Source organism: Protopterus annectens, chromosome 7.part0 (genome assembly GCF_019279795.1).
Source record: "Protopterus annectens isolate FY-2018-M chromosome 7.part0, PAN1.0, whole genome shotgun sequence".
Lineage (NCBI taxonomy): Eukaryota > Metazoa > Chordata > Ceratodontiformes > Protopteridae > Protopterus > Protopterus annectens.
In genome coordinates, this window is record NC_056739.1 from 1,407,467,204 (window position 1) to 1,407,491,748 (window position 24,545).

Here is a 24,545-nt window from a genome sequence, read left to right on the forward strand (position 1 = left end):
TGCATCTGCATACCCAACACATAAACACACAAAAACATACTTGGACGCTCTAAATAAAAATCTGCCTAAACAGCAAAGACCTGCTAAGCAGATATCCAAGCAACAGCCACCCCTCAACAATACCCATGAATCACATATCTCACAAAATCAGTGTGCCTCACAACCACAGCACTTAAGGCCAAACAACACACCAAATACACTTGTTATAGGAGACTCTATTGTCCGACACACTGACATCCCGCTCACCAGACTGAACAAGGAGAAGGTCACTGTAAGCTGCCTGTCAGGTGCCAGTATCTGCCACATAACGCAAGCACTCAGGTCACTCCAAAACACGTACAAGTATGACTCCATCATTGTCCATGCTGGTGTGAATGACCTGAGATGTACCTCCCTGGACTACATGAAAAGAGACATAGAGGAGCTCTCTGACCATGTAGCCCAGGCTGGTATGACCCTGACCTTGAGTAGCATCTTGCCCTCACCAAGAATGATGCCACAGTATAAAGACAAAATGATCAGTTTCAACAATTGGCTAAAGTATTGGTGTCATTCAAAGGGGATCCAGTGTCTGTCAGCCTGGGATGACATGCTCGACAAGCCACGTTGCTTCACTAGGGACGGCTTGCACCTGTCACCCTTAGGCTTTTGTATACTGGCCAAGGCTCTTGCCACCCCTATGGTGCCTTTTTTAGGCAAGGCCCAAAGGACAAACCCACCTCTATAGACAACCCAAGGATAAAAAAACTAAAGGTAATGCTACTCAATGTCAGAAGTCTAAACCTCAAGATGCATGCACTCGAGGCTCTCCTCAGTATGGAGGAAATCGATGTCTGTGCAGTAACAGAAACCTGGTTCAAGGCTCCTGAGAACACCCCAGCACTACCAGGTTATAACTCATACCATGCGTTTCGGCCCCAAAACTCGGACCGAAGCACAAAAGGAGGTAGAGTATCTATATTCATCAAAGATACCTACACCTCCAGGTTAGTGGCACTGCACAAAGCATCGGAAACCATCCATGTGCAACTAACAGCGGGAAAAACTGCCTTTCAGTTTGTAGCCTGCTACAGAACATACTCCCTATTACAGGAACCCCACTTGGCATTCCTGAGAACACTGGAGAATATGAAGGTCTCTCCAAACACTATGTTATTGGGTGACTTCAACTACCCAAACATTGACTGGGAAAACTACTCAAGCCCAAACACCCTCACCCAACAGTTCCTTGAATTTATAAACTCTAACGCAATGGAACAACTGGACACCACTCCCACAAGAGGGAACAACATATTGGACCTGGTCATCACCAACATGGGGACTCTGTTCCACACCAGAGGTAAACCCCTCATTGGTAAGATCAGACCATAAACAAATTTCCCTGGACATCCATATCCCGTCCCCATCCCCAGCCAAAGAAATCAATGTAAAGCATTTCTCAAAAGCCAACTTTGCACTTCTCAAGACTGAGGTGGAATCCTTCAAAGCCCCTGGGCCAGAGGATAATATAGCCCAATCCGCAGAATCCTTTACAAATGCATTCTATCAGCACCTGCAGGAATGCATGGATCGTGCTATCCCAAATAAAACCAAAACTCACTCCTCCAAAAACAGGAGGCCAGTCTGGTGGACCCCGGCCATAAATAAGCTATACAACAGAAGGAGGAAGCTACTACATGACAGATCAAAATCCCAAAAAGGGAAGGCATCTCTGATCAGTATTAGCAAGAAACTTCGATCCCTCATAAAATCATCAAAGGTCAGTTTCGAAAGAAAAATTGCCCTAGACACTAAAGATAATCACAAGGCCTTCTTTAGTTATGTCAGGAACATGGGTGGAAACTCCCAGATATGCTCTGAATTGTTGCATAACGGTACAAAATATACCGAACCTATTGACATAGCCAACATCCTGGCAGACAGATTCAGCGCAAACTTCTCCCCCCCTTCCTTTCCCAAAGAAGCAAATGGCTATCCCAACTGAATGTAACCTCCCTGACATCACAGATGCACAGGTGAAAGCTGCCCTCTCCAAAGCAAAAAACACAGCATCTATGGGACTGGACGGTGTCCCAGGCTGTGTCTTACACGAGCTCCAGGAAGAACTGAACCCTCACATTAAGTCACTGTTCAAGCTTAGCCTTACTACAGGATATGTACCCAAAGAATGGTGTACAGCTACAGTGGTCCCACTCCACAAAGGTCGGTCCACAATGGACCCCAGAAACTATCGCCCCATAAGCCTGACTAGTCTGGTCTGTAAAGCTATGGAGCGTATTATCATGGAACTCATAAACAAAGACATTGGAAGCCTCCAGACACTGGACCCTACCCAATTTGGCTTTGTTAAGGGCAGATCTTGCCTCTTAAACCTAGTTGATTTCTTTGAAACAGTTACCAAAGCCATAGATGAGGGCAAGGTAGTCCACACAGCCTACCTGGACCTCACAAAAGCCTTCGACACAATACCCCACTCGGGTATCATAAATAAGCTTACCAGCTTAAATATCAACCCCTATATCACAAGATGGGTTGCAAACTGGCTCAGAGATAGAACCCACATGGTCAGAATCGCAGGTGCCATGTCCGAATCCAAACTAGTTACAAGTGGCGTCCCACAGGGCTCAGTTCTGGGACCTCTCTTGTTCGGTATATACTTCTCTGAGGTTCAGGCTAACACAGGGGGATTATGGCTGACAAAGCTCACAGATGACTGCAAACTGGGGGCCATAATCGAATCTCCAGCTGACACAAGCATCCTCCAAAAGGGTCTCACAAAGACAGATGCTTGGTGCCAGAGCCACGGCCTCAAGCTAAATGCTAAAAGGTGCATAGTCATCCCCTTTGGGAAAAACAAGGTACCCACAAATTACCACATAGGTGGTAATCCATTAAGTATGGAAAAAGTAATTAGAGATTTGGGGACCAACGTAGATAGTAATCTCTCCTTAGATAATCACGTTGCCAAAGTGGTTAGAAAGACCTTCTATATAGCCCACCTTATCACGAAAGGGTTCACATCTAGATCAAGAGAGGTCATTGTGCCCCTCTACTCATTACTCATCAGGCCCATAATTGAATACAATGCCCCTTTTGGGATGTACCTTACCCAACACCTGCAGCAACTGGAGAGACCCCAAAAGTACCTCACCAAGAGGATCATGGGCTACAAACAGATGTCCTATGCAGCTCAACTAAAGAAACTCCAGCTCTATTCTGTTGCTTACCGCCTACTCAGAGGCGATCTATGCCTGACGTACAAAGCCATGTCAAACCCAGAATTAATGGACATGCTCCACCTCAAAAAATCCAAGTTCCTTAGAGCTACACGCTCCAGGGACCTAAACCACAGCACAAAAATAAATAGGACATGCTGGAGGGACAGATTCATTTCCCAGAGGCTCCCCTCACTCTGGAATAGAATCCCAATTCATGTTAGACATAGCCCCTCGCTGACCCTCTTCAAGCGAAATTTGGACGCGTGGATGGGAAATTGCAAATTCACCCCTGGGATCTCCCCAGTGTCCCTGCTAGACAGAGGCACAGTAAACTTATCTTAAAAGTATACCTTCTGTGACCTACTTTACAGAGGCACAGTAGGCTAATCTAATAGGGAGGCGGAAGCCAAATACACTCTGGCTAGGCTTATAAATGCCCTAGGGAAGATAGCCTAGTATCTACATATGAACCTATGTTAGACACTCTCCAAACACATAAGGTCTGTGGTGCCTGTGATAAGTATGTAGTATTATAGTGTAAACAGCTCAACAGGTAGAGCTTCTAATCCCAGCAATGGCATCTCAGTACATGTGTGTAACTATATCCCCCTGCAGTGGTGTGTATTTCTTGATAATGTGTATGCCGTGCCAATACATTTTAAGGCCTGTTCCTCCCTGTTAACTCCCCATTGGATTACTTTACAGGACCTGCTGCTGTCATTCACCTTAGATGCACCGTTAGACACTCTGCAGGTACATACGCTCCATGGCACATGCGATACATATGTAGCACTATAGTAGATACAACTAGGTAGATAGAGGTTCTAATCTCACAACTGGTAACTCTGTGAGAGTATGTGAGTGAGTGAGGCGTATCTCCTGTAGCAGTGTGTATGCAATGGTTATACCATTTTGAGGGCATGTTCCACCCTGTCAACACCCCTAATGGATCACTTTAGAGGGCCTGCTGCTGTCATTCACCTTAGATGCACAGTTAGACACTCTCCAGGCACATAAGCTCTATAGCTCATGCGATATGTATGTAGGACTATAGTGTCAATACCTAGATAGGTAGTGGTTCTATTCCTAAAACAATAAATTTTGTGAGTTTATGCATTTATGAATTCATATCCGCATACAGCAGTGTGGCTGTGTTATGGCCACCATCTTACCTCTCAACCCCTTAGAGCAAAAAATCTTGATAAGGCCATACAGAAAAGTGTGACAAAAAACAAATAATAGGGGAAATTTTTAAATATTGCTCTTACAAGCATAAAATGTTGACAGCATAACATGTTGTGCATTACCATGAATTTTTGGAAGGGTATGAAGTCTGAAAATAAAATATCTGACATCATTTTCTAACTTCAGTCTTTAATGATTTGCCACCAATTTGCCAGAAAACCACAATGTTATGAAAAATGGACCAAAATTATGTGGCAACTATCAGGACATTCTGCAGAAATCTGTACATGTGAGAGGTATGGCCACCACCTGCCTCACCTTGCAGGTTGCCATGTTTGGCCAGGTGTGACCTGAGAAAACAACTCAAACATTACAGAGGTTCCAAAAGTATAGGACAACACACATTTCCTAAAGTTGTTTAATAGTTGCATAAAGCAGTTATTGTACATCAGAAACACCGTAATGTTATGGGAAATAGCATAAACTATGGAAATGTGACAAAAATAAGCTGTCATATTTGGAAGACCAAGAAAAGTCCTGTCTGTTGCACTTGCTGTGGGTATGGTTTGCAATGCCAACTCTCACGATACTATAAGAAGTAGCCCACATTGGACATTTCATAAGGTGCCAACCCTACTCTGTGTTGCCTATGTCTGTGCAATATGTAGACGTGGAGGCCCTGTGAGTAGCTGCTGCTACTAATGACCCACATGTATCTAGGCATGAATGTTAACTGCTGCCACCCTTATTTGAAGGTACTGCTACGTTTCTGGTGACTGTAAGTTGTGTGATGTCTGGCTCTGACTCACCAACTGATGTTAACACACTGCAATGGGGTCTTACATTGGGTATGGAATGGTGGTAAGGTCCTGGCCTCAAGGTGAACAAAGAAAACAGAACCATCATACTATATGGCAAGAACATGGCCCCACTATTTCCCACATCAACAGCAACCCCATAAATTCACAACCTGTGTGGAGAGACCTAGGTACTCAGGTTGATAACACTGTTGCATTCATCCATCAAGTAGCATCAGTTCACCACATAAGTTAAGGCAGTGTATCCAGATAAAAGGTGGACATTACCTCTGTATAGTCCGAAGTCAGTACAACAATAATGTAGTACCATGGCCCATTTGGTATGTACCTATCCAGACATCTGCAGAAACTGAAAAGACCATAGTAATACCCACAAATATAATCCATGGCCTCCAACATCTGATCCACACAGACAGCCTCGGATCAGTAGTGTCTCACTTGGTATTGGACAGGTTGTCCACAGGTGGGCTGTGACATGCCTAGATGGCAATATTGTGCCCAGCCCTTCCACATCTGGCCCATATATGTGAGTCTAACTCTTCACGCATCACCAGTATGACAGACCTGAATCTGATATGCAACATCAACAAAACCTGTCTCAGGAATGCACTTCCCAGACATGTCAAACAGAGTACGATGCAGACTCTCATCAAGTGCAGCCAAGATAAGTGGATGGCAAACCAGAAATCCATCCCACGGGTTGCACCTGTGTCCCTCAATGACAGGGGCAACAGGTGCTGATCGATGATTGTGTCAGGGATAAAGTAATGGCTAGGCTTGTAATGGGCCCAGGGCCATTACCATACTAACCTTCTATGATCTTATGAACCTGTGATCCTATGTAAATCCCAGTTGACATGTATCAAGAGTAGCATGCTATGTCAAGGGGTATGCATGCAAGATTATGTTGTCTGCCGCCATTGTCCCCCACACACTGCTGTACACGTTTGCACCAAGGTAACCATGCGCATATACAGCCATACCTTGGTGATGTCACATTTCTGCATTGCCACTATGCCATCCTGAGCTGCTGTATTGACAACAGGTTCCCCACAGCATAGACACACAGACACTTAGAACAGAAACAGAATAAGGTCTGGGAGACAACAGTCAGTCAGCAATATTAACAGCAATACAGCATCATGGCAGAAAGATACATGCACTTTGATGTGTATGCATGAAAATTGCCAGCAGACAGCACCTTACAGGGCATAACACTACTGCACTACAAAATTTCCATTAAGTGTACTGTCTTCCCCCTGTATATCAGGCACATATTAGCATGTCCGTGCATCGATGATATGGATGACAGGGATGTGGCACAGGTATCATCACATACACAGAGTGTGGTGTGGGGTTGCCAAAGGCCTAGGCTGTGCCACACAGTTGACATTGTGTGTGTGTATGTCTGGAGGGGTGCTGGTCAGTTGGGCCATGGAGAGGAGCTGTGTGTATCTGGTGGTGACCTGCATGTGACAGTGATGTGTGAGTGGTGCATGTGCATAGTCAAGCCATTTGCCAGCCCTACATGAGGGTATGTTGGACAGCTGTAGACTGTACATGGCAGAATGTACAGTTCACCATCTCTGGCCACAAACATGGCAACTGGTTCCGCCAATAGTGGCACTGGCACCACCATGCCCAGGGCCAGATGTTATACTACTTGCCGATGCTGACCAGTGTCTGCTGGGTCAGTGTCCCTAATGAGACCACCTAGGACCACGTGCCCATGGCCTGCCATGTTGTGGTGTGGACAGCACCCTCCCTTTGGTAGTGGTGGTACTGCACAACAGGAGTGTGACTGTGCACGGTCACATGGGCTGTTAGCTGATGTTGCTGCTGACCTATGTCCACATGTCCAACATGCTACACCCACCACATTTTCAAGCACAGACATTGCACAGTTAAGGACTGACATGGTTTCATCCCACTGTCTATCCACTACATCAGCAAAATGACATAAGGTATCACCAATGCCATGGATGGAGTCATGCATGCCAGGCAGTGTGCCATCCATGATCCAGAGCATCCATCTGGTGTACCGTTCACAATGTGCCTGTGCCTCCATGACAGACTGAAACATGCATTGGGTGAAACATACTGTAACACTTCTGACAGGTGCTGGATGGGCAGCAGTCCTCCTTCAAGCACCCCTGTCAATCTACCTTTGTGGGACCTCACCAGCTCTCTGGCTATGACTATTATCTACAGTCACAGATGCCATAGTTGCCACACTCTCCTGTTCAATGCCACCACCCTCTGACTGTCCAATATCTGTTGCAGCTGGAAACTGGGCAGGTGTGGGCATACTGACTGTGTGCAGGGACATTGGGGAGGAAGTGGGATGTTAACCAATGGTACAAATTTAGCCCCCAGTAACCCCACCTGTGCCTCACTATGGCCACTATCATCATCAATGAGACACTGACATCAGGTTGTGAGTGGGACACACTCCAACCCCCATGGTCACCTGTGAGCAGAAAACAACATGAGTACATTAAATCCTGCACTATAATGTCTGCTGATCCACACAAACACACACACACACACACACACACATACACACACACACACACACACACACACACACACACACACACACACACACACACACATACAGGTGAGCTGCCACAAATGCATTACACAGACCACACCTTATGACTGATGCCATGCACAACACACAAGCAGACCACAATAGATACACACAATACAGGCCTTTAACAACATGCAGTGTAGCTATGTCCAGCTAATGTTGCTAGTGCTATACACCTGTGAGATAAGTGACATGTCAGTGTATGTGATGGACCTTCACCTACAACATAGTGCACCAGTTTCCACAATTCTAATGCACCCCTTTATAGAAGACTGCCTGCAGCTTCACAAAAAATATGTTACAACACTTGCAAATATGCTACTGTGATTACCGATGTAATGCAATGAAGTGCACCCCTCCACAGGTGAACATGCATGTATTGCAATATGGCTAAGATTAACAGTTGTGTTCATTGCAAACTAGCAGCCCTTAACATGCCTAAGGTATAGATGAGCCATAAGAAAACAGTTCAACACTCATCAGCAACAGGAGGATGGACCCCAGCCACACCAGAGGTAACTATGGATTTGTGGGGAGAGGTATTGTCAGCAGACACAAATGTGGCATTGATATAGGGTAATATGTGCAGATATCAACATGTACAGTACAAACTGTGATACTACCCACATTGCTGATATTCACAATATGTGTGCACTTGTGTGCATTACAACACCCCCCCCCCACAAATGCAGATTGACCTGACATATGTGCACAGGTATGCAGAGGCTGCCACTATGAATGCTACAGTATTAACATGATGACAACTGTATGCTTACCTGCATGCTTCTTGGCTGTGGAAGCTGTGTCACCCACCTCCACGACATATGGTGTGATCGATTTTTGCGAGCTGATGGCTGAACCCAGGTTTGTCAGGAACTCATCTGTGGCAGAGAGTGGTTGCTGTGTAGCACACCCTCCACTGGTGCCAGCATGGTCTCTGGCTACAGCTGTGACCCTTTGCCGTGCATGATGTATCATATCAGTGGCACGGTGTTGGACCTGCTCATAGCTCCTGCCGTGGTGACCCGCATGATTAACCGATGCCACAAGGTCTGCCCGCAGTGCAGTGCATTCTTGCTGGTTATGGCAGCTCCTTAACCACAGGACCTGGTGATGGAGTCTCAGGGCATCAATTATGGTGTCAGTCTCTGTTTCTGAGAAAGGTGGATTCCTATGGCGGGACATCCCTCCTGACAGACATGAAGAGGAGAATATATCACACGACCACATACATTGTTCACCATTATGTACATACCCTGCAGATATACATTTTCCAGCACTATCCATCGCTAACTCCAACATCATACCCCACCATCTACCACCACAGTATGTATGTGGCTATCAGCAACATAGTGGCAATACATCATGCATTGCCCTCTTGATCTTGCTGCTTCCTGCTACTTGCTGCATGTCCTAAAAGGTGTTCAGATGCATGTTCCTGTTGCACCTATTACTGCTTGTTCATAGAATGTCTATATCGTATGCAGTGGTGTCAGCCTCCTACTGTTGTAGTAAGCACCTGGGCTGGAGGTCCACCCCTTAGGTCTCCCTGGCCTTCCTCACTTAAATTCTGGAATATATGGCTGGACAATGTCCTACTCTTTCCCTTGCCAGTCTGATTGATATGGGCATCCTGACACAGTGTAGCACCTGCCTCATGTACAGGAATGGACAACCATCTACAAACACCACTGAGTAACACACTGTGTGAGAGATGCTATGACATTAGGAACCTACAGTCTATGCTCTATCCCTGTCATACCCACATATCTGTCCCTGAGCAGGTTGTTGACACAATCAGTATACCTCACACACCACCAACACCTACACAACATGCATACACATACACACACACACACACACACACACACACACACACACACACACACACACACACACACACACACACACACACACATATATATGCAGAGATCCTCAACATCCACATCCACAAACAAAGCAGACCTCTGAGGCAAAGCCACATGCAAATGCCACAGCCATACACAGCATATACCACACATAACCACACACCTGTGTACCAGAGCCACAAAGGCGTCACCACATATCAAACATATTACACATAGGAGACTCCATTGTGAGACACACTGATGTGCTTCTCACCAAGCTGTATATGTGGATGGTCACAGTTACTTGTGTGGCAGGTGACAGAATTTGCCATATCACATACACACTACTGTCTCTTACCAACAGGTACTGCCATTAGTGTGTCACACTCAATGTTGGCGTGCCTGACCTGAGATGTACCTCCCTGGACTATATGCAATGAGACATGAGTGAGCATGCTGATTATGTGTCACAGGCAAGTACATCCCTAGCCCCATGCAGCATTCCCTGTCACCCAGACTGATGCCGCAATGCAATCAAGAAATGATTGACCTTAACATGTAGCCTGTTATCTTGTGATATTCCAGGGGGTTCTAGTACCTGAGAGCCTGGGATGATATGATCAACAGACCACAATGCTTTGCCAGAGATGGCCACCATTTGTCTCAACTGGCCTTCACACATCTGGCAATGGTTCTCACCACCCACATTGTGCCTCCAGTAGGAAAAGTGGTGATGTTCTCACTACCAACATACAACTGTCAGCACAGCAGACATTGAAGGCCATGCTGCTAACCACTAGGGGTCTACACATGACTCTGCCCTGAGTGCAAACATTCTTAACCCTGGGTAATGTTGACATTTGTGCAGTCACAGATACATGGTTCAAAGCTGGAGAGAGCACCACAGCCTTACCTGGTCAACCATCATATCATACAGTCAGATCCCAAAGTGTGGGCAGTAATGCCTTGGGATATGGGATTTCAGTATATATGGGACACATACACACCTCCACACTGTACAGGCAGTAAAATGCACAGGGGACACTGCAGGGGCAGTTCAACATTGCTAATACACCTATTCAAACCATAGCTATCTACCGACTAGCACATGTGACCAGGAAGCCCATTTTGCCTATATGGTCCTCATCAACTATTGCAGGATTTGGGTCTGTACCCTGTTCCTGGGTTACTTAAATGACCCAAACATACACTGGAAGATGGACCCATGCCAGCACACAAATGGCCAGAGAGCCATGAGGTAAAGGTGTGTTGGAGTTGAAATTACACAAAACGGGTTACCACTGAGGCATCCATACAGTGTCATCCTCCATGGCAAAGCAACCATCATGCAGTCATGTTTGCAGTCACCATCTCCCATAATACCCATCTAGCTAGGGTCAGACATACATACCCCTCCAACATCCTGTGGGGTGGTGTACACAGCTTCACAGTCCCCAACCCCTCTGTTGGAACTGGCTCCAATATCCACACATACTCACACATGCTATACGTGCATTTGTATAGATGCATGGAGTCAGGTATACCAAACAGGACTATATCATCCTTTGCAAGGATATGTACAACTGTCTGGTTGACATCTGCAAGGAATAGTGTCTATAACAGGGATGACATACTGCCATCTGAGAGAAAGTAGGAGCAGGTGCCCATTTTGGAGCAATGTCTCCTTAGCGTGAACAAGTGAATGGGATCACTCCTGCAAACCTGCACAGCAAGCACAGAGCCTACATTGTCAACATCCACTACAGACAATCATCTCCTCTTCTGCACATATGTCTGCAACATCAGAGGAAGCATTTGAATCTGCTCACTTGTGGTGGCCAAGGACACCACCTATACCAGTGCTGTAGGTCAAGCATACTTGATGCCTGACAGAGTCAGTGTAGGCTTCGCCCCCTGTCCCCCCATCAGAAAATCAGGAAATTACGAGTACCTGCCCATTTCTCCTATATGTAGTGAACAGGTCACCACTGCCATGTGAAAGTCATGGTATAAGCCACCATGGGACCCTCTCACATCACAGGATGCATCCTACATGACCCCAAGCATGACCTTGCAACACCATAAGCACTGTATTCAAAGAAGGCCTGACTACCGCCTTTGTCCCAACTGTGTGAATGACAACTACTGTCACCCCTTTACATTAAGGTGGGGCATCCCCCAGTGTGTCAAGTTATACACCCATCACCCTAACTAGGCTGATCTGCAAGGTCATAGCACAGTTTACAGTGAACCTCATTAACAAAGACATTGGTGACCTCCACACACTGCATCATGCACAGTTAGGCTTTGTTAAGGAAGGGATCATGTCTGGTACACTCGGATGAACTCTTTGACACAGTCACCAAAGCCATGTGGGGGGGGGGTTGAGAGTCCACACTGCCTACCTTGACCTGAACAAAGACTTTGACAGTATAACCCACTTGGCCATAACAGGTACACGATCAAAAGTATGCATCACACCATATGTTACGAGTGGGGTAGCACACTGACATGACCTACCTAATCTAAATAGGGGAATCCACCTTAAGCAGTTGACCCATAACTAGTGGCGCCACCTGGTGTTCTGTGTTTGGGCCTCTGTTATGTGTGATGTACACTTCTGATGTACAGGGCACAGCCATTGGGCTATGGGTGACCATGGTTGCAGACAACTGCATGCTGTGTGCTGTCACTGGATTCCCTAGTGATGTGGACACCTGCCTAGGAGGGTCTCATGGAGACACATGATGGGTGCCACAAACATGGCCTCAGGCTGCATACCAGAAAATGCAGTGTCACCCCTTTGGGGAGACTGATGTTCCCACCTATTATCACAGTACTAACAACATCCTAGGCATGCAATCAGTAGTGAGGGATCTGTGCACACCGGTTGATGACAACATGAGAGTTCACCACCATGTTGATTCCGTTGTAAGGCAAACCTTATACATGGCCCACCTCATACATAAAGATACGTCATCCAGGGACATAGGGTCATAACATCCCTGTATTCACCTCAATAAGGCCCATTATTGAGTAAAATGCCCTGTTCATCATTCACCTCATACAGCACATGCAGTAACTGGGGACATCACAGAGGTCCCCTCACCAGGCAATACCAGGGCTTCAAACATCTACCATACACACATAGTCTATAAGCCCATCCCTCTACCCAGTTTTATACATACTCCTCAGAGGTGACCTCTGCCTGACATACAAGGCAATTACATACTCCATTTTTTTGGGTCTGCTGCACAAGTGCAACTGAAGCTCCAGTCTATTAACCCACACACATACCCTCAACCTGGTGTGTGACATCAACTGGGCTTGTTGGTGGCTCAGATGTGTGTCCCACACACTCACCCTGCTGTGGAATAGGCACCCTTTCCACATCAGACAGGGTAGCTATTTACACCTTTGCATGCAGAACCTTGGTAAATGGATTCTTAACAGCACATACACCCTTGGGATACCACCTGTGCCCCTGTTGGACTGTGGCATCAGGTGCTGCCTTGCATACACATGAGCTAAGATCTGGGCTAGGCATATGAGGGCTCACGGCCTATAGCCTAATAACCTTGTATGATCCTAGATATACCAGTTATGGCCTGTGTGCTGTGACAGACTGTGCTGTTATGTGTCCACACCCATCACTGCCATCTACTGTAGTGTGTCTCCTAGGGGCAATGTTACAGTACCATGTCATACAGCCACAATCTGACAAATACGTGAGTGGTACTACAAGTGTATGTGGACATTCCAGCAACATGTGTGCTACACAATACCTGAGAGCAGTGCAAATGTGGTGTAGGGTTTCCTCCTGGCAGGTGTCCAACATCTGCAGTACACAAAAACTCAAAAACTCAAGAAAACAAACCAGATAAACTAAAAACCAAAGCTTTAGGAAGCGACCCACTTAAAAAAGGTTATTTGATAATATTATTATTTAATAATGTTAGCACACGCTTTCGGAGAGCTCGGTGTCCCTCCTTCCTCAGACAAAAAGATAATTAAATAAGTACAATTTAAAACAAGATTTATATGCATCTGAACCAATTAATTATGCTAACAAGATGCAATTAAAATCAATTGAAATAACCACACAGTAAAACCGGAAACAACTACTAATTCAGAACAACCCACTTCAGCTAAAACCAATCCGAAACTAATACTGCTATACAAACAACCAAAAAGCAAATAACTTTTAATTGGATATAAAAAGTAAATATAAAAAGGGTGATTTTAAAATATACAATTATACATCCTTTGTTATTAGTTCTGACATGGTGGAGTTTTTTTCAAGAGGCCTTTCCTTTGTACCCAATTCTCGTTTTGACTTAGTCAAGACTATTGTCGATCTTAAACTTTTTGTAAGAAAATTGAATTTAAGATTTTTAATGGGTGAGAAAGGTGCAATGAACAGTAAATTTAAAACTCCTAGTGCTTACAATCCTCCTCTACAAGAGACTTTACGTCTGTTTGAAAAAATGTGTGAATATGACTTTAGGGCTTTATCGGCGAACAAGTTGCATTTGGACAAACAAGGTCTTAATATTACTAAGTCCCAGCGGGATTTCATCACAATGCTTCAGAATTGCAACATAAGAGTTATGAAGCCAGATAAGGGGGGCGGTTTGGTTTTTATGGATTATTTTTTGTATGTTGAAAAAATGTCAATGCTTTTGAATACTGACTTTTATGCATTGGTGACAATTAACAAAGTTAATACAGCTTATTCCAGGATAAGAAATATTGTTGAGGATTTGTTTTTAGAGAGGGTCATTGATATAGATGTGTATCAGTATTTGATGATGTTAGCTCCCAAGCTACATGGTCTTTTCGGCATCCCTAAAATCCATAAATCCATTCATGACCCCCCCCCCCTTTCGGCCTATCGTAGATGGCTGGGGCTCCATAACCTATGCTTGTGCAAAGTTTGACAACATTATTTTAAAACCTTTGTTACATCAAGAACCCCAGATTTGTAAGGATTCCTGGAGTTTTCTCCAGGATATTGGTAAAATTCCATTTGGCAAGGAGTGGTGGTTTTTAACCATAGACATTAAAGATTTATATACTGTAATCCCCCAAGATTTGGGTATCCAATGGGTTGGAGAATTTCTAAGGCACAAGAAGGTGGATGACAACACTATTTACGTGGTGGAAACACTCTTAGAAATTGTTTTAAATTCCAACGTTATGCTATTTGATGGTAATATTTATCTACAAAAATCAGGGGTAGCAATGGGTTCGCCATGTGGTGGGAGCTTTGCCAATTGTGTGCTGGCTTATTGGGAAAAGACATTTTTGTTTTCCAATGCACTGTTTGATGAATGTGTCACCTGGTACACTCGATACCAGGATGACATGTTCTTAATTTGGAAAGCACCACAATCCCATGTTCCCCAGTTTATGGACAGTATCTCTAGCATGACAAATTTTTTAGAGTTCACTTATAACTTACAAGAGTCTAGTATTAATTATTTAGACATTTTATTGATTAAGGACTCAGTCAATTTGAAATATAAATGTTATCTATAGAAAACCCACTTATTCTAATTCATTTCTCCACTTCACTAGTTGCCACTCTAACCATCAAAAGAAAGCTGTTGTGAAAGGGCAGATGGTCAGGGCGGCCAGGATGATATCTGATGAGGATGATTTCCTAGTGGAGTGTGAACATTTGAGTGCCATGTTTCTCAACAGGGGGTACCCTTTTCGGTTTGTATTAGATATTAAATCTGAAGTTATTTACAAAAGACAGTCCGGTTTTTACAAACCATTTTGTCTGGGAATTGCAATTTCCTTCCCGGAGAAGAGATTATGTCTAACATGACTCAAATTAACAACAATACTAGGGAATTTATAGGTACTAGATTTTTGTGCACATTCAGCTTGGATCATTTTGAGATTAGGAATGTGCTCAATAAGAATTGGGCTCTCATTGCCGAAGACCTTTACCTTTTTAGTAAATTAGGAGATAGTCCAAAAATTACCTTTAAGAGAGGTTATAATTTGAAGGCACTTTTTGAGGCTAAGCCAAAATTTGGGGGTTACCGTAATTTCGGGATGACCAAATGTGGGGCATGTAAGCAGTGCAAGTATGTGTGTACTGACCCTAAAGTAAAGTTTAGGGATCAAATGTACAATGTGACAGGCAAATTTAACTGTGAAACCAGAAGTGTGGTTTATGCCGCTGTCTGCCAGAGATGCGCTACATTTTATATTGGTAAGACCGAAAGGAAAGTGAAGCAGCGCATCTATGAACATGTGTACGCCATAAATAGATGCGATCTTAACAACGCTCTGGCTGGGCATATATAGTGAATTTCCGGACCACCATTTTAAGTTCACTGTTCTTAAGAAAATTAATTTCAACATTAGGGGTGGTCCTTGGCAGAATCAGCTACAGACTTGATGAACTTTTTTGGCAAATTTGCACTGCTGCCTACATGTACCTGGGTCTGAACGACCATGTCTCTATTAGTTGCATTCTAAAAAACCTTTCTTTGAAAAGGTGACATGGGTTTTAAATGGTTTTTAAATGTCTGTTTTTTATTTTGCACCTTTTTATATTTACTTTTAATATACAATTAAAAGTTATTTGCTTTTTGGTTGTTTGTATAGCAGTATTAATTTTGGATTGGTTTTAGCTGAAGTGCGTTGTTCTGAATTAGTAGTTGTTTCCGGTTTTACTGTGTGGTTATTTCAATTGATTTTAATTTCATCTTGTTAGCATAATTAATTGGTTCAGATGCATATAAATCTTGTTTTAAATTGTACTTATTTAATTAGCTTTTTGTCTGAGGATGGAGGGATACCGAGCTCTCCGAAAGCGTGTGCTAACATTATTAAATAATAATATTATCAAATAACCTTTTATGAATGGGTCGCTTCCTAAAGCTTTGGTTTTTAGTTTATCTGCAGTACATAAATGTTTCTGGAATGTTTACATGTGCCTGATATATGTGGACTCCCTGCCAGACAAATGTGGATGTTTGGAAACCAGTTGGGCAATACGTAATGGTTGTACCCAGACTGTGGGTAATGTGTCTGTGACATGGTAGACCCCCTCAGAATACAGTAATAGTACATTAATATCTGGTACTGTATTCATTCCCTTACATTGTATGCTCAATATATACACAGTGCTGCTGAGACAGAGACTGTGTCTCCCCACTACTGCTGCTTATAACCTGCTGTCCTGCTTCAGTGGATCCCAGGCATGCTAGCCAGAGCTGTCAGACAATGAGATACTGGTGTGGAGTACACAGTGACCTAGCCAGAGTATGTCAGAAACAGTCAGGGACACCTGGACCATGGTTGAAATATGCCTGTATGACATTCACAGACTGAGAGGGGCTCACTGACAATGGAAGATGTGATATGCCAGCTGTATCCCCCAGTAGTTACTGTCACTATTGTATAACAGACAATCCAGTGGCATTTGTACATGAGCTGACCATTGCTAGGGGACTCAGGGGCCAGAGCTGTGATCTATGTCACTGCAGACAGAGTCAAAAGGGAAGACTGTAGGTGCTTGACAGCTGACTAACAGCAACATGTCATTCCAAGATATGCTGTTGAGACCTACTGTTGAAATTCCTATTTCCCATGACTGCATCCCCCCATCTGCATTCCATTACATGGGGAATTCTATGACATACCTGGTATAGTGCTGAACTCCTTTGTGAGCAGAAATGCAGTGTTAGTTTTCTTAGGAAAGCGCAGTCTGTCTTCATGAAGAAATTCACAGACCTGTTTATCATAGGCAACAGCTTGCCTTTTGTAGTTAATGCTCATGAAGAGGTGATTGCCTGTGCACCAGTCTTTGACTCACACCTGCTAATAGCATCCAGAATGGCTGGGTTGCATTTTCATTAGCCAATGGCATGGCAACACAATGCTCTAATTAAGGCCTTCATGTAAGCCTTGGCCCTTTTCCTGGCCTATGAGGAGGACATTATCAAGGTGTAGGAGCTACAGCATCACAGAGGATAGGTAGAAATACTGTCCAGTGTTTGGACTGATGTGGTATGTCCACAGTTTTGCATGCTAGGTTTGGCCATTGTTAACAGACTTTCTGATTCTGTGGCAGTATACTGTTTAACAATGTGTGTTGGGGTCAGTAAGGAGACAGGCAGATGTGAGTGTCATACATAATTTTTATCTGAATGTGCATGCTGCTGCAGTTGATGCTGGTCTATCCGCTGTTTATGTTTGTAGGGGGAGACTGTGACACATGTCACTGTCACCTGACTATTCCCCCCCACACACCTTTATGTATGGGTGTTGTGTGGATGGCCTGTTCTAGGTGTTTGGGAGGTATGTTAGGTCTGTAGCAGGTAGCTGAACATACTGCTGCATGTGTTGCAGGCTGCAGCTACTGCATTCTGGCCAGGAGTCATACTGGGGATTGTGACCACATTGGGGGACAGCAAGCTATGTATATGAGTGAGGGAGCAGCATCAGCTCTGTTGTGACAGCATAGCCAGGGTGAGGGTACCCATAACAGTCCAGGTGAGGCATGTGCCTTTGATACATATGTTACATAATAGTGCCATCCAGAGAGTGGTAGGTGGCATTTAGGACACATATTTATATGTGTGACACATGTCCCAGCCTCCGGGTGTTTGACATGCTACTGTGGGTGGCACTGACTGTAGTAGCAGCAACCAATTCTGCTGGACATTGCAGGGCTCAGTTATTTCTGTTGTATTGACAAGTATGTAGTTATCATGCAACAGACTGGACTTTGGGCCAGGACTGTGGGTGCCCAGATGTCACACATGCTAGGTATGTCACAGATAGAGCTACTGAGTCATTACTATGGCAGGTGTAGTTGCAAGACATATGTGCATGCATACAGTGTATTACACAGGACTGGCATGAACATGTGTGTTTGGATGGGTATGACATGTGACACTGACCTGTCTGTCTTTATTTTGTAACCTCAATCTGCACTGACTTGCCAGTACTTCAGCACACAGAATATATTTTATGTCAACCATGCCATAAGTAGGTGGCACAACTGTGGACATTCTGCAACAGTCTGTGCGGTTATCAACTCTACCTGATTTTGTAGGCTTCACGTACATCCATCAACATGTATTTGGCTGTGTACTGGTTCACTGGCAATCAGGATATGTTTGTAAAAACACCAGCTTTTCTTCAAAGCTAAGTGGCCCTCATGGGCTACTACACTATACTGTAGATGACAAGGTGCTAGGGTTCAGTAGTTGGTAGGGGTGTGTTTTTTGCTCATGTGACATCAGTTTAATGCATGATATATTAATAGGGACACCCATTGCTTTCCTGAGCTCAGTTAGCCTAGTGGGCTAATGAGTTATGTTGTAGTTTAGAAGGTCTTAGGTTCAGTGCATGTCAGGGGTGTATATTTTTGCTGATGTGACATCACTGTAATACATGATATATTTATAGAAACACAGCTTACTCTCTAGAGTGGAGTTGGCCTAGTGGGCTAATGCACTAGTCTATCATTCAGAGAGACCTGGTAGGGGTGCTTATTTTATTGATGTTCATAACAGTATCAAAATCAGATAAGGCAATTAAAGTAGTTTTATGCAGGTTTGTGTGGATTTGTGTGATGTGTTTTTATATATGAACATATATATATAATATATATATATATATATATATATATATATATATATATATATATATATATATATCTACATGCAAATGCCTACATTTACACATATATATGTCAACACCTATATGTCTACACATACACAGCAAGTTACATATATGTACGTAGATATATATCTCTGTAGGTATATACAGACATAGTTATAAATATGTAATCAAATATATATACCTATATAGGTATATATGGCCATACATCTGTAGATAGCAATGGTAGATTAACAGAAAAATATGTCCACATGTACTGTTAATGGGGTTGAGAGGCCCCAAACAATATACGTCTTGTACAAATTGGCATACTCACCCCCCCCACATTCAAACACGTCTGCCCTGCAATACACTACCAAGTGTTGCAGATCCCATAACCAGGACCTGACATGACATGGGCAGATGATGTTAACAGTACTACATCCCACATGGATGATGTCAGGCTGGTATTCATAACATATCATGCAGTACAGTCTGGCTCACATAGGATATGTTAAATGTGGAAGCTATCAACATCCCCAGGATACATATACACAGTCACATATATGCAGATACAGCTATACATATATATATATATATATATATATATATATATATATATATATATATATATATATATATATATATATATGTGTGTGTGTGTGTGTGTGTGTGTGTGTGTGGCTACACATGCACATGCAGAGATATGTACAGTAAGATACTTATGTAGTAGGCACACACAGTATGGTGCACCCACTATGCCTACAGTTAACACCCTAACAACTGGACATTGGATGACCCTCCCATACAAATGACATTCATTGCCTGCAACATATACCCACAGAGATAGGATAAACACCACACACAGGTTTGCAGAAATGGAATACCTTTATTTGTGTACTATTACAGAATTACATGCCATGTCATATAGCTGTTCAGACACTGACATCCATATCAACATAGTAAAGCAACTGTGAAACAGTTATACTAATACAGTAGTCTGGAAAGGTCCACAACTGTTGCTGTCCAGGCCAAGCCCTTCAAATCACACATTAGTAAAGACAGACTGAGCCACAGGATACCACACAATCAACAGTAAGTGATGCAGGTGTATAGTCCAGCACCCTCTATCTACACTCTGTACACAATCACCAGGTGGTAAAGACTTCACTTGACCAAATGAGATGTAACTGTTATATAACAAGGCATAACTGACACCATCACAGGTGCACTGGCAAACAGAACAGGCTGTATAGCAGGAGACAGTAGGCCTGCAGTAACCCACTTTATGTAAGTAATGTCAAGACAGGTGACATGTATGGTACTGTACATCCAGATACCTTAAGGCAGCTTACCCCTGATATCCCCACATGTTGTAACAGCCTAGGATATGTATGGTGCATCCCCCCTAGACTCAATAATACAGGGCCATATGCCACTGTTACATACACTGGCCTCTGGAGTGCATATGGGCACACATGTATTGTGTAGTTGAAGTTCACACATATATGACCCCAGCCCCACCGTATCTGTGGGAGATACAACAGCAGTGGACTGCTGGCAGGAATGGCAGCGTGGTATACATATATGTCCATATGTATCTCTATCTGTATATGTGTAGACATATACTGCTCTCTATATGGATATATCTGGGTGTGTATATGCATATCTGGATCTACCTGACATGGTCAACAGTTCATATGGTTGAAAGTTCATTTGGTCGACAGTTCATTTGATCGACAAGCATTTCAGGTGGGGGGCTTCGCCTCCCACACCCCCCGATGTGGGGGGCTGTGCCCCCCACACCCCCCTAACTATATATATCAACTCCAGGGTTGCACAACATTGGGGAAGGGGGCAAATCTGCTTGTCGACCAAATGAACTGTCGACCAAATGAGTGTCAATCATATGAACTGTCGACCATGTCAGGTAGACCCGCATATCTATGTACATATACACACCCATCTATATATGTCGATATGTACATGTGTAATTATCTATATAGATATCGGGATAATCATATATACATATATATTCACCAAAGGTCCTGAACATGGGGTGTAGCCCTACCTCAGCCCTTATAGTCCCACCTTCGTAGTGCAACGGGATGTCAGGCATGTATAGCAGGTATATTAGCAGACTATTGCCACTGTAATAGGGATTGTCTTCACAGACATGGTGTGTGTGGGAGGTCATATCTGATTTTCACATGTGCACCATTGGCTACTGACAGACATCCTAAGGACATCATAGTACAGTACCACTGCAAGCACGTAATGCTTCTGTGGACTACAGCAGAGATATTGGCTAATAGATGTGGACATTCTGACACACTCTGTACAGTCCAGAGGTATACACAGAACCCCTTAGTGCAGAACTTGTGGACCAAGCCTGAAAACATGGATGTTAACAGCCATGTATTTGGGTATAACACATAACTGGTATACATCCGCCCCCATAGGTTATGCATTCACACACCTCTGTCTGTCCTGACACATAACTCCTGGTACAGAGGTGCCATGGCCACATACTACCCACTAGATATTGATATACATCTGTACAGCATCCCACCGCTCTGATATACATGACTGTTAAAGGAGGCACAGCAGCAGTACATCTGGAAAGTATCTGGACATGACTCCTTACTGGGTAAGTACACTAAGCTGCTAAGCATGTAACAAAGCACTGTGCAGGGTACAGGCAGACTGGCTCAACACTGGCCTACATCTCCTATGGGGGAATGCACATGTACCTGCATATATAGCAGGCTCTACAGGCATGCCACAGCACAGGCTAAGATACACCTGTGTAAAAGTGCATAACCACAACCAGTGTGAACACTGTCACAGCCACATATGGTAAGCTAGCATAATATTACAGTAATAGGACTATCTGTTCAACAACATCCTCATATGTGCCACTCACACACTAATCCTACATATACTGGGCCACTACACAGTGTGGTCTGATGCCCATCTGTGGTATGGGACATGTGTATGTATGGTCCTATAAACATGTAAGCCAATATGCTAACATACAGTGGAGCAGCATGTAATATCAGATAGGATGGGACCTAGGACAATGACATCTGTACACAGGCCAAGGTACATATTAATAATACACACAATGTCGGCATTCACCATAATTACACATACATCAGTACTGTACAAACAACTACAGAATGTCCAGGTCATGTCATCAAATATAATCCCTACTGTACATAACATGTAGCAGTCTGATATCTCACTGGCTTGTTAGCAGATATGATGACACTAATGACGGTGTACAGCACATATGCACCTCTTAATGCACGACATATGTACAAAGGTTGACAGAGTTGTGGCTGGAAGCACATACACAGGGCCAATATTGACATGTTGCTGTGATAACCTCATACATTTACTGTTGTAACAGGGTTTGTTGCAACATATGTTCTATGAGGGATGTGAGGTCAGTAACTGTCATGGCTTTCAACATCTACAGACTGCAATGCTCACACTACCTTCTGCAGCTCACAGATGGATGCTCTGTGGGTAACACATGAAACCAAAGGCACAACACACTGCCCAGTCTGCAGATGACCCTACAGATGGGATTCCTCATAAACATAGAACTGACACAGCAGGTATTAAAACATGTAGGACAGCCATATCCACACACACTGTTAAACTAACATTACTCCAAATGCAGTATAGCAGTACTTACAGTCTGTAGTCAGGTCAGTCACATCCCCCTCCTGTGTGTTGCCCTGTTTCCACAGTGTAGGTTGTTAGTAGTAAATCCTCAATCCATCTGAGATGCTGTTTACCAAACAACAGATCTAGTTCCTGCTCACAGTGAATGAAAAGGCCCAACCCAAAATGATGTTCCTAGATATTGGAGTGTGTTTCCATGCAACTGGCTAGGGAATGTTACCATAGCTGTTCCATATGCAATCAGCTAGGGGAGGGCTGCAATTCATGCAGAGGCCATCAGCTGATCATGAGTATCACTTAAAATGCACATGCTGCTACCTAAGAAAAGCAGGTGTAGGTCTCCATATCCACCAGTGAGGGAGTGAGAGAGGCAGACAGAGGCATTGACAAGTCAGGGAGGGGTGGGAGAGTAAAACCTAAGCATGTTTGCATCACACACCTACCAGCAGAGGGTATCAAACCTCTGACAACTATGTAGTGCTATCATAGTCCTATGCAGTTATTGGATGCACCACACAGGCTACCTGTTGTGAAGTCCTCAGAACATATATATGATGGTGAGTGACATCTGCAACAGGGATATGGTAGCTATATGGTAGGTGAAGTAAACATGCCTGTCCACATGAACAGGTGCCAGTGTCAACACAGCCACACTCTCACAGGGATGCACACACATTGACACACTTGGCAGGGCCAGGGATACAGCTCATCACTAGTAAGATTGCCACAATACATTATTGTGTAGGTATTACATGCACCCCATGGGTCATACGGAAGTTATATGGGCAAAAGGTATGGGGAGGTGTCTGGAATCAGACAGCATGCTTCAGTATGCCACTGGGGGTTGTAGTGAGTGTGGATGTGATCATACGCATCATACAACACAAACACACAGGGTGCCAGTACTGACATGCATGGGTGCATTTCTGCACGGTTGTGTGGTGGTCAACTATGCTAGATGGCTATACAAGGCTAGGTGATGGGTATACCTTGGCATCAGGCCACATGACAATAGTCTGCATTGTGGCTCAGGGCTGTGGATTCTGCATTTTCCCACACAGGTGGGTATTGTATCCAGCATCCAATCACCTGGGTGACTATTGCATGCGGTCAATGCTGTGCATCATTTGCCATGTATGTGTTCCATTGTCCATGACATGGACAGTATTTGGGATCTGCACACCTCTCATATGCATGTACAGTAACATGTGGAACTGTACGTGGGGTGTCAGGCCCATGTTGTGTGCACAGATTATCATTAGATGTGCCAGTCTTGGCCACCTGTGGCAGGAACTGGTAATGGACAGCAGGTTAACCCTGCACCTACATTGATAGCATACTAATGCCAGTCCAGGTCATTTGTACTGCAGTGCTGACCTTTGTGTTGTACACCTACAGGTAGGTCTCTGCAGGGTATCCGTCGATCATTTGGCATGGACTGTTACTACATTTCTGCATTCCTGCATTTCTGCATTTCTGCATTTCTACATAGGATGGGGGGGCACACCTGACTATGTCTACATTTCTACACAGGATTGTGGGGGGGGGCACACCT